The sequence below is a fragment of the Loxodonta africana genome, chromosome 9 (assembly GCF_030014295.1).
Source record: "Loxodonta africana isolate mLoxAfr1 chromosome 9, mLoxAfr1.hap2, whole genome shotgun sequence".
Lineage (NCBI taxonomy): Eukaryota > Metazoa > Chordata > Mammalia > Proboscidea > Elephantidae > Loxodonta > Loxodonta africana.
Genome location: NC_087350.1, coordinates 86,915,280 through 86,928,614, shown reverse-complemented (window position 1 = coordinate 86,928,614; position 13,335 = coordinate 86,915,280).

Genomic DNA, 13,335 nt, shown 5'->3' with positions numbered 1-13,335 from the left:
ATTCTTAAAAACTCCAGACTCACTGTTGAGACTTGAGGACTCCTTGACACTAGTCCCCTGAGATACTCTTTAAACCTCAACAAAAACTGTTCTATGGGGTCACCTTTTAGCAAAGTAACAGACTGGAAAACAACATAAAGGATATCTGTGAGTATGGTGCTCCATTAAAAAATATATATACACACATGAGACCAATAGGTCAACAATTAATCTAAAACAGAGATGGGAAGGTAAGGGGCCAGGGAAAGTAGAGTACTAGAAATGGAACAACCACAATGTTGTCCCTTAGTTTCTGGGTACCAGCTGGATTACACTGTGAAAAATGTAACTAATGTCACTGAACCATTTCGGTAGAAATTGTCAAATGAGAACCTAATTTGCTGTATGAACATTCCCTGATAACACAATAAAATATTATTTTTAAAAAAGTAAAGAGTTTCTGAGTTGGAATAACTTTCTTAAAATTATTTTACACAAAAAACTGAATGCTTCACAGGTCAGCGGAGCAAGGGCGGGGGTTTGGGGACTATGGCTTAAAAGGACTTGTAAGTCAATTGGCAAAATAACTCTATTATGAAAACATTCTGCATCCCACTTTGAAATGTGGCGTCTGGGGTCTTAAATGCTAACAAGCGGCCATCTAAGATGCATCAATTGGTCTCAACCCACCTGGATCAAAGGAGAATGAAGGACACCAAGGTTACACGATAACTGAGCCCAAGAGACAGAAAGGGCCACATGAGCCAGAGACTTACATCATCCTGAGACCAGAAGAACTAGATGGTGCTCGGCCACAACCGATGACTGCCTTGACAGGGAGCACAACAGAGAACCCCTGAGGGAGCAGGAGATCAGTGGGATGCAGACCCCAAATTCTCATAAAAAGAACAGACTTAATGGTCTGACTGAGACTAGAGGAATCTCGGCGGTCATGGTCCCCAGACCTTCTGTTGGCCCAGGATAGGAACCATTCCCGAAGACAACTCATCAGACATGGATTGGACTGGACAATGGGTTGGAGAGAGATGCTGACAAAGAGTGAGCTATTTGTATCAGGTGGACACTTGAGACTGTGTCTGCATCTCCTGTCTGGAGGGGAGATAGGAGGGTAGAGAGGGTTAGAAACTGGCAAAATTCTCACGAAAGAAGAGACTGGAAGGAGGGAGCGGGCTGACTCATTAGGGGGAGAGTCAGTGGGAGTATGGAGTAAGGTGTATATAAGCTTATATGTGACAGACTGACTTGATTTGTAAACGTTCACTTAAAGCTCAATAAAAATTATTTTAAAAATATTTTACACAAAATATTGTATAATGCACATTATGAATAAAATATAAATGATACATAATATTTATATAAGATAATTATTTTATTATGACTCCCCTGGTGAAATATTATTTTCTTTTGTTCTTTATTATTCTTGTATTATATTTTTGTTTTATTTCCACTCTATCTCTGGTACCTCCTTTTTTCCTTCACCTTAACATTTTTTAAATTTTTGAACTCATTTATTACCTTAACTTTGAATTTTACTGTTTTACAAGAAAAAAGAACTGTAACAGAATGAGAAAAATGTATTTTAATATTCAGCTACACAATTCATCTCACAGAAAAAAAATCTCTGTTTCAAAAAAATTGAAAATACTTGGAATAGAGTATGATGCATTGATAGTATTTCATATGTATATGAATAAGAATTTGAGAATGTGTGGAAATCACAAAATAAAGGAGAGGAAGGAGCAGGACCATCATATTCCATTTCCCAGGAAAAGAAAAGGGATGGTACCTGAACAATGTAGCAGAAAGACCACGTTATCATTGTGTAAAAACTGCATGAGGGCGGTGTCTTATCTCTCTCTTCATAACGGGGAAGGAGAATCAGGATCAATAGCCCAAGGCTGATTCCTATGAGGCAGGGGTCAGACATGCCTCCTCTCTGCATCATCTTTGCTAATTCTGACACTAACCATCCCTCCCACAGCACTCTCTACTTCTCTGCTGGGTTCAATACTTCAGTGCAATGGCCACACAGAACTCACAGACAATATTCATGATTACCAGGACTATTACGGAAGTAATAGGTTAAAATTCAGGCTCAGGAACACTCAGGATACCGTTTTTCCATCAGGACAGCCTCTTTTCAGCTGCGCTTGCAGACACACTTCTCTCTGAACCTAGGCCTCTGCCCTGCTTAAAGCTCTTCTAGCCCCTGCCAATAAGTCCCAAGAGTCATCTCAGGCACTCAGCTCTCTCCCTTCATGGGCACGGAACCCCAATGCGTGGTCTCCTGCCTGTCACTCCTGTCACTGCTTCTCATTCTCTTCATGGTTATAGCTTGCTCTTTCTCAGTCTCCTGGTTCCAGTAACTTCTCAGTGCAGGGATCTCGGGTCTAAAGGACGTGCTCTCCACTCCTGGTTGTTCTTTCTTTGTGGTGGAAGGATCCTCTCTCTGCCCTGAAATTGGCTCTCTTTTAAGGCATAACTGATCAATCCCATTGGTGGGCCACAATTACCATATTTGCACAGTCCCACCCAAGTGATTTGAGTTACAAGAGTTACAAGATCATGGCTAGAAAGTTCACACAAAGCGATCCATCACGCTGCACACTGTTAGGTGCTATCATGTAGGTTCCAACTCATAGCGATCTTATGTGCAACAGAATGGAACACTACAGGACTGTACCATCCTCAGAATTTTTGCTATTTTTGAGCCTATTGTTGCAGCCACTGTGTCAGTCCATCTCATTGAAGGTCTTCCTCTTCTTAATTGACCCTCTACTTTACCAAGCATGATGTTCTTCTCCAGGGACTGGTCCCTTCTGATAACATGTACAAAGTAGGTAAGACAAAGTCTCACTATTCTAGCTTCTAAGGAACATTTTGGCTATACTTCTTCCATTCTTCTGGCAGTCCATGGTATATTCAATATTCTTCATCAACATCGTAAGCCAAGTGCATCAGCTCTTCTTTGGTCTTCCTTATTCATTGTCCAGCTTTCACATGCATATTAGGGGATTGAAAATACCAAGGCTTTTTTTTTTTTTGGGTCAAGGGCACCTTAGTCTTCAAAATGATATCTTTGCTTTTGAACTTTAAAGAAGTCTTTTGCAGCAGATTTGCCCAATACAATACATCATTTGATTTCTTGACTGCTGGTTCCATGGGCATTGATTGCAGATCCAAGTAAAATGAAATCCTTGACAACTCCAATATTTTCTCCATTTATCATAAGGTTGCTTATCTCATAAGGTCTAGTTGTGAGGATTTTTGTTTTCTTTATGTTGAAGCGATACCCATACTGAAGGCTGTGGTCTTTGATCTTCATCAGTAAGTGCTTCAAGTCCTCTTCACTTTCAACAAGCAAGGTTGCGTCATCTGCATAATGCAGGCTATTAATGAGTCTTCCTCCAATCCTGACGCCAAGCTCTCTCTCATATAGTCCAGAATGGTCATAGCAGGTATAAAAGCAGGAATATCTAATACTAATTTTAAAAGCACTTGTGATGTTGCAATGTAACCAGAAAGTCATCTCAAAAGTTCTAAAATCTACCACTCACACAAAATCCTAGCATGTTTTGAAATATTTTGTTTGTTTGTCTTATATATCAAGAATATAGGTTGATTTCTTTATTTTTGTTTATCCCAGAGATAAAAGAATATTCTCAATTACAAAACAAGGAAAAATGATCCAGCAGAGGCAAAAACCAGTGATGTTCCTGAGGAATCTGTAGAAATCTTGAGGAATAAAATGTGGCTGCCACTGGAGTTTTACTCAGTGTTACTTAAGTATTAAGTGTCAGAGTGAGAGAGAGAGGGTGGGCGTATATCGTATTTCTTGCATCTGTTTACATTATGCTTATCATGATACATCTTAAAACTATGACATATGAAGGCAACTCATTTAATTCTCCATAAGAATTAATCTATGCTCTTCCAAGAAGTATTCCAGATTTGAAGACTTCACACTGTCCTATTAGGGCTTGCTCAACTGCTGCATTAAATATGCATATTGTGATGACATTAATCTTTCTATTATCATGAAATTATATTTCCACAAATATTATTTCTCTCTAATGTTGGAAAGCTTGTGAATTCATTTCTAACTAATTTTTTTTTCTGTTAAGTATACTTGCCTTCTATTTCAAATTGTGCACTTAAATATTCACATGAATTTAAAGTGTATTGAAAAATTACCTCATTATCATAGGTAGAAGAGCGTAAAATTACTATACCCATCATTACAAAATTACTAAACATTACTTTTAAATTATGATAAATTTTGTAATGACTCTGAAAACTAAAGTATTATAAAAATTGAAAAACCGTGTATTTTTTATTTGGAACAACAGTGATGATGAAGTATTTATTTTACTGGCCAGCTCTTATATGAAACAGAATGACAGCGTTCTACAGGATAAGAAAATGTAGTTCTTTTATTATATTTTGAAATCAAAGGCCAAAACAGGCAAAGTTGTTCTTTTTCCTTCTCCTGGAAACTCCTTGAATGGGCAGTTTATGAATTAGATGGTCTTTAGCTATCCTGGAACAAAATACCTTGAACTGTACTATTCTCACTTTACCAGAGATACAATATTGAAATAGAATTGATGTGAACTCAGATAAAATGGAGTATTTTTATATTTTACTTCCTCTTGCCTTTACTATAAAGAATCTCTTAAAGGTAGGATGATATTAATGTGGCCATATGTCAACATAATGTATTTGACCTCTGTTAGAAAAACTGTCTATAGATCTTGGACAAAGTAAATCCCGATGCCATTGAGTCAGTTCTGACTCCTACCATCCCTATGGGACAGAGTAGAACTGCTCCCTGGGGTTTGCAAGGCTGTAATCTTTACAGGAGCAGAGTGCCACGTCTTTCTCCTGCAGAGCAGCTGGTGGATTTGAACTGCCAACCTTTCGGTTAGCAGCCAAGCATTTAACCACTGTGTGATCAGGGCCCTCTTAAATAAGTGGATGGCCGGGGAAATTAAGGAGGTGTTTTCTGATACCTTCTTTTAAATCTAGAGCCTAAATATATATTTTCATTACATGGAATAGAATTCTATGATATATGAAAGAATACTATTACATCAGAGACTGCATAGTTCAATGAACAAAGTTGGATGCAATAAGCTGCCTTTCCGGGCAGAAAATAATAACTATTTATTTATATCACTGGTCCCTCCCTCCATCTACATGAATGTGTTGACTGTGACAACTTTTTAATTAGTGGCAAAATAGTCTTGCAATATTAGTTCTAATAAAATATACATGAAAACCTCTCTCTGGGGCAGGCTTAGCTTGAGACATGCTCTGGCTCCGTGATGTGGGAGTATGAATTGGTTCAAATACTTAACCATTCAAGCAAAGCACACACTTCCCCATGATCTAGCAATTGCACTCCTAAATATATACCCAAGAAGAATAAGAGCATATGTCCATTAAGATATGTATATAAGAGTGTTCATAACAATTTCATTGGTAATTGCCAAAACATGGAAACAACCCAAATCTTCAACAATGTAAGAAGAGAAAAATAGATTGTGGTGTATTTATATAATGGGATATTAATTAGCAATAAAAAGGAATAACCATTGATTCACACAACAAAGATGAGTCTTATATTTATAATGATAAATGAAATAATTCAGCTATAAAAGTGTATGTGATATATAATACCATTTATATAAAGTTCAAAAAATATAAAAGTAATTGATGGTGATAGACAGAGTGTTGAATATTTTGAGGAGGAAGCAAGGAGCACAAGAGAGTCTCCTGCAGTTGCTGGGATTATTCTCTCCCTTGATCTAGGAGGTTTTTACACAGAAAGTCCTGGAGATCTAATTCCAAAAAGTTACAGCCATTGAAAATCCTATGGAGCACAGCTGTACCTTGCAACACAATGGGTCACCATGTGCTAGAATTAACTTGACAGTAACCAGTTTATATACATAGAAAAAAATGAGTTGTACCATAAAAATTTTCACGTGATACATATAATCTTAATTTTAAAAGTAATGTTCCCATTATTGCACGATTTTATAAAGAAGAAAGTGACAGAGTGGGATCAAACAATTTATATTAATAAATGTTTGACAATAGCATTTTCAACATTCAGATTCTTTCAGTCAAATTACTTTTAATGCTCTACAACAAATTTAAAATTAAATTTGAAATTTTTATCTGAAGTAGTTAAGTACAGTAGCATTGTCGCCTTGCATTACCAATTTGTTAAAGAAAGATTTGTCTCACTACGTTATATATGGTACATAGAATTTCTTTAACAGACGTATCTGTATCATGGGTTTAGACATAGCTACAATGTGAGGATGATGCAGGACCCATTTCATTTGTTGTACATAGAGTCTCTTATGAGTCAGAACTGACTTGATGGCACCTGACAATGACATCTGTATTGGCTCAGGACAATTTGTTATTAACGGTAAGTTTGACACTCCCCTGTTACAGCACTTAAAGTAACTCCAAACTGTCTATAAAGACTTTTATTGCTATGGTTATGTGAATTTCCTTATAGAACACATTGACAAGTATCACTACTCAAGTTTTCTTTTTCTATGTGTTGCATTCATGTAGTCAAATAGATATTCAATTTTATTTTTGTTAATCTGTAGGGTATCATATTTTTTAAAGGACCTAAGTTGATAATTTTCCTGTTGTTTATGTATTAAGTGTTTTACCAAGAAAATATGTTTTTTTTGTGTGCATTTTAAATATATAAACATGTCATGAAAAATCAAGTTAAATGGAGAGAACGTAAAGATCCATATAGTAGAGTAGAAGAGATTGTACATAATCTTGATCCTTGGATCAATCCTACATTATTGTTGTCGTTGTTAGGTGCCATTGAGTTAATTCCAACTCATAGTGACCCTAAGCACACAGAACAAAACACTGCTGGGTCCTGTGCCATCCTCACAATTGTTGCTATGCTTGTGCCCGTTGTTGCATCCACTGTGTAAATCCATCTCATTGAGGGTCTTCCTCTTTTTGCTGAGCCTTTTCTTAACCAAGCATGATATCCTTCTCCAGTGACCGATCCCTCCTGATAACATGTCCAAAGTATGTGAGATGTAGTCTCACCTCCCTTGTTCCTAAGGAGCATTCTGGTTGTACTTCTTCCAAGACAGATTTGTTCATTCTTTTGGCAATCCATGGCATATTCAATATTCTTTGCCAACCCCACAATGCAAACGTGTCAATTCTTCTTTGGTCTCGCTTATTCATTGTCCAGTTTTTGCATGCATATAAGGCGATTGAAAACATCGTGACTTGGGTCAGGTGCACCTAAGTCCTCAAGGTGATGTCTTTGCTTTTCAACACTTTAAAGAGGTCCTTTGCAGCAGATTTACCCAATGCAATGTGTCTTTTGATTTCTTGACTGTTGCTTTCATGGGTGTTGATTGTGAATCCAAGTAAAATGAAATCCTTGACAACTTCAATCTTTTCTCCATTTATCATGATGTTGCTTTTTGGTTCAGTTGTGAGGATTTTTGTTTTCTTTATGTTGAGGTATAATCCAGATGGAAGGCTGTGGTCTTTGATCTTCATTAGTAAGTGCTTCAAGTCTTCTTCACTTTCAGCAAGTAAGGTTGTGTCATTTGCATAGTGCAGGTTGTTAATGAGTTTTCCTCCAATCCTGATATTGCTTTCTTCTTCATATAGTCCAGCTTTTTGCTCAGCATACAGATTGAATAGGCGTGATGAAAGGATACAACCCTGCCACACAGCTTCCCTGGCTTTAAGCCATGCAGTGTCCCCTTGTTGTGTTCAAATGACTGCCTCTTGATCCATGTACACGTTCCTCATGAGCACAATTAAGTGTTCCAGAATTCCTATTGTCAGCAATGTAATCCGTAGTTTGTTTTGGTCCGCACAGTTGAATACCTTAGCATAGTCAATAAAACACAGATAAATATCTTTCTGGTATTCTCTGCTTCCAGCCAGGATCCTTCTGACATCAGCAATGATATCTCTGGTTTCATGTTCTCTTTTAAATCTGACTTGAATTTCTGGCAGTTTCCTGTCAATACGCTGCTGCAACCGCTTTTGAATGAACCCTATATTAGGTGAATGTTGTTGGATAGCTCTCTGAAATGTGTTGTCAGATCAAGTACTAATGGTAGGAGTCTCATTAAACATGGTTATTACAGAATTTGTGGCATGTAGCTTAATAGGCTTTTCCTTCTGTATAATCTATGTCATCACTTTGGACTATGCTTTAAGTACTTTTCCATTGTCAGTTTTCAGTTTTGTTTGTCGTATTCTTTAAAGCACTCTGATTCTACAGAAAAAAAAATACTGAAAATCACTTAATAAATGATCATTTTCAGATCCTATTATGGTCTTAACTGGCATGATTGGCCCAGGGTGTACAAACTACTGATAAAGTACAACTTGTTTTTCAGTAGGTCAGTGGCTCCACAAATAGAAATACAGCCCCTTTCGTGCATGCTAATGTGTGCAAAGTGCTAAGCAGTGTTTACATTTTAAATTGCTCAAAATTTACACTGTCTTCAATTTTCCATTATTATAAAAGCTAAGACTTCCTAAAATATATTAAGTTTGTGGATTGTTACACAAAAAAATACAAACAGAATGCAAAGAGGGAAATACTTTTTCTTACAAATGCCTTTATTTTAACTTGCTTGGCTGGAGTTCCATTTAGTAATTAGATATTAATCACACGAGCTTAAAATTTCTTTACTAAATTGAACATATGAAGCTCCCTTTTTGTTCAAAGCTAGCACAAGCACACACACACATTTATTCTGATGAATTTTTAGGAAAACATGATTTGACAACTAAAGCCATTAATGTAATAACCAGAGTCAAAAACAAAGTTCAGGAGTTGGTATATGATGGGTTGCTAAGGTTCACTAGATTATTGCAAAAATAAGCCATAACAGAGGAAAATATCTCCCCAAGATATCAGAATCTAAAGTGAAGAGTCAGGAAATAGCAGAATAAGAACATTCTGTATGCTAGAGTGGCCTTTAGCTAACCTTCAGTTATTCACATTTTTTAAATATATTTTTTCTGCTCTTTTACAGCTAAGCATTATTACTTAAATACTGCAGAGTAGGCAAAAAGCATATTTTTCAATTAAGTGCTTTCTATAGCTTCTCCAAAAGCATGATTCGAAATAAAAATATTTGAAATATAGACTTTTTATAACCCATCGATTTTTTTTCTTTACATTTAAATAATATTTATGTATGCACCAATTTTCAATGCAATTAAAGTAACCATCCAATTAGAGCTACACTTTATATTTAATATGGTTTCCTAACATCTTTGGGGTAATTTTTAAAGTCTCCCATATTTACTATGGGAATTTTTACCTTTGCTCTTTCACGCATATCATTCTTCTGCCTGGAATATTCTTCTTGGCTGCCCAATAACTTCTACTACTTACATTTCTTCAGGAGTGAATTTTCCCTTTGATTAATTTTAAATAACAGTTTACCCTTGGGTTTTAGAATTTTATTCTACTCACTCAAACTAAGATTTTCTTCCTTATCTCCATGCTCTTCGTCTCTTCTACTTCATCACCTCCTTCTCTTCCATCCATTACCTTCACACACTCCTTCTTGTATGATGATTCTACAGTTGCCATTCCTAGACCCATCAAAGTTCCCAGATAATAACTTTGATTAATATTGGTGGTTTGAAGCTCTCTTATATCAGACATGCAGTTCCCAAGTCATTAGCTGACTTCTCCAGGCCTCTGGGTTTGGTAGTTAATATCCCAGATGACTTCTCAGAAAATAACAGATTTGGTTAGATGTTGCAACTTTGTTTGTATTTTATTTCCAGGCAAGGAGAAGCCAGCCCTAGGCTATGCCACACAATATGAGCCTGGCTTAGGATCCCTGGTACTTGGAATTGTTTTGGTGCCCTTTATCCTGGAAGAAATTATAGCCTGTCCAACTCCTCATTCTCTAGTTCCAAATTTCAAAACATTTGTTCTCCACCCTAGAGTCTGCTATGGGTTTATATGTCCTCTCTACCACTTAGAGATGATTTTGTTTTATTTTCAGTAAAGTCGTATCTCTCTCTTGGAAGATTTTTTTTTTTTTACTTTTATTAAACATATGCTTACATATGACTTAAAGCCTCAAAGTGTTAAAAAATTATTTTTTCTAAAGATAGACATCACACCTCCTTTTCTCTGACGTTCCCCCCCTCTACACATGCACTTATCACCTCTCTTTGTTGACTATACCAGGTTTTATTTTACAGCAAAGACTATATCAGCAAAGGCTATGAGTATACTTTGGTATATCCAACTAAGACTTTTATTAAATGCTCATATTGCTATTTCTTTATTATTTTTGGTTTAGAATTTTTTTACTTTCCAGCAGGAAAGATGAATATTACTTTTATTTTCCTCACCTTCTCCTAGGAACACACACCTTCCTCATCCCCATATTCTTTCAATGTAGTCATATTGTAATTCTGATTAGCTCATTGTTCAGTGTGTACATTTTATGCTTGTTAATAATAGTAAACATTCACAGCAGAGCCATACAATATCACTTTTCCTTTTCTGCTCAATGTTTTGTTCTCCCTGGAGTTGATAATTGTCTTGTTATGTTTGTCTACTTGTTTGCTTAGTTTTCTATGTACTTTTTAATACTTCAAATGTAAACATCTTATTATCAGTCTAAATATTTTCTCAAGATATTCACAAAAAAAAACACACTGCCGTCGAGTCAATTCCGACCCATAGCGACCATATAGGACAGAGTAGAACTGCCCCATAGAGTTTACAAGGAGTGCCTGGCAGATTTGAACTGCCAACCTCTTGGTTAGCAGGCATAGCACTTAACCACTATGCCACCAGGGTTTCCAGATATTGTGAAAATATTCACAAGCAATGGTTATTCTTTAATATTAATCTTGAAATTATATCTTCTGAAATTCTGGTCTACTACAATCTGGATTACAAACTAATGAAACATTGTCATCATCAGATCTTCGTTTACCATCATTGTGGAACTATCTTCTCCCCAGTGTTGAATCTCCTGTTTTCTATATCTTAAGTCTTCCATCTTTCTTTGCTTACACCCTTATTTTGTTGAAGTATATAGCTTTTCAAGATATGGTTCATGGATGGTAAATTTTTATTAAATACTGCCTATATAAAAATAATTTATTGTATCCTGAAAAGATTGATACATTTTGGTTCTTAATCCTAATTCTTTGGCAGTCACTCTCTCTCTGCCACACACACACTCCTGTCCTCCTACTGCTCTCTCCCTCTTTGTGTAATATTCCCTCATTTTTCAATGTTCTAAAATTTCACAATAATATTTTTATATGAGTCTTCTTTCATCTATCATGTTGGGTATTTAGTGAACACAATCAATCTGGAAATGTCTATCAAACCAATCAAATGTTCTTGAATGGTCTATTAATGAAATTCTCTTTTCCTGGAAATATATTATTTTTAAATATTGGAACCCCTGAAATCATCCTCTAATTTTCTCATCTTTCGTCCTTTAGTTTTGTATTTTTTTTCCCCCATCTACTCTTTGGAAGATATTCTCATAATTTATTTGTAGTCTTCTGTTGCTGTCTTTTCCTATCATATTTTAATTACCAAGATTTTTATTTTCTTTCTAAATGTTGCTTTTTAAAGGGCAACTTGGTTTTCATGGTTGAAATATTTTACCTTCTACCTGTGAGATTTATCTTCAGCCTATGTGCTGAGCAAATAATCCAAGAAACTGGACTATATGAAAAAGAATGGGGCATCAGGATTGGAGGAAGACTCAATAACAACCTGCAGATGACCCAACCTTGCTTGCTGAAAGTGAAGAGGACTTGAAGCACTTACTGATGAAGATCAAAGACCACAGCTTTCAGTATGGATTACACCTCAACATAAAGAAAACACAAATCCTCACAACAGGACCAACGAGCAACATGATGGTAAATGGAGAAAAGATTGAAGTTGTCAAGGATTCCATTTTATTTATTTATTTTTTTACCGCAATCAACACCCATGGAAGTAGCAGTCATGAAATCAAAAGACGCGTGGCTTTGGGCAAATCTGCTGCAAAAAAGATCTCTTTATTAAAGTGTTAAAAATCAAAGATGTCACTTTAAGGATTAAGGTGAACCTGCACAAAGCCAGGGTGTTTTCAATTACCTTATATGCATGTGAAAGCTGGACAATAATTAAAGAAGATGGAAGAAGGTTGGATGTCTTTGAATTATAGTTTTGGCAAAGAATATTGAATATACCACGCACTGCCAGAAGAACAAACAAATCTGTCCTGGAAAAAGTACAGCCAGAATGCTCTTCAGAAGCAAGGATGGCAAGACTTCATCTCATGTACTTTGTATATGTTATTAGGAGTGACCAGTCCCTGGAGAAGGACATCATGTTTGCTGTAAATATAAATACATTTATATAAAATATAAAAAAAAAAAACCCAGTGCCTTCGAGTCAATTCCAGATATAAAATACATATATTATAAGTTGGAAATAACACCTGACATACTTGCTTCACAAGTCTGTTAATAGAATGTGATATTATGCTGTATGTCACAGGAATTGGTGAGTTACACAAATATTTACACTATTATCGTATTGTGGAGATGGATTGACACAGTGGCTGCAAGAATGGGCTCAAGCATAACAATGATTGTGAGGCACAGGACCGGGCAGTATTCCGTTCTGTTGTACATAGGGCCACTAAGAGTTGGAACTGACTCAACAGTACCTAACAATGACACAATATGTATGAGAGTATCTTCCCACTACATAGCCTCTATTTCTCCCAAATTGCTTGTAAAAAATTGTTTGTCTTCCCTTTTTCATGTTAAAGACTCCTCCCAAATATCTGGTAATCTTTGATTGTTTCCACGTGATTATGAGTACAAACCTAACCAAACCCATTGCTGTCACATCAATTCCGATTCACAGCAGTAACATTTTAGGAAAGAGTAGACCTGCCCCCTAGGGTTTCTGAGGAGCGGCTGGTAGATTCAAACTGCTGACCTTTTGGTTAACAGATGAGCTCTTAGCCACTATGCCTCCAGGGCTCTAAATGATTATGAGTAAAACAAAAACCCATAGGGATATAAAAATACAACTGATTGAAAACACTGAACATTTGTGTGAGACTTTGACTCTGAGATGCCTAAAACCTTGTGTACACACACCTTTTCCTAGTTATTCAATAAAACACTAATCTAGGTATTGATACAAAGGTAAATAAAGCCTTATTTACATCTGACCTTAAAATAGGGAGATTATCTTTGTATAGCTGACTTAATTGCAAAAGCCCTTTAAATACA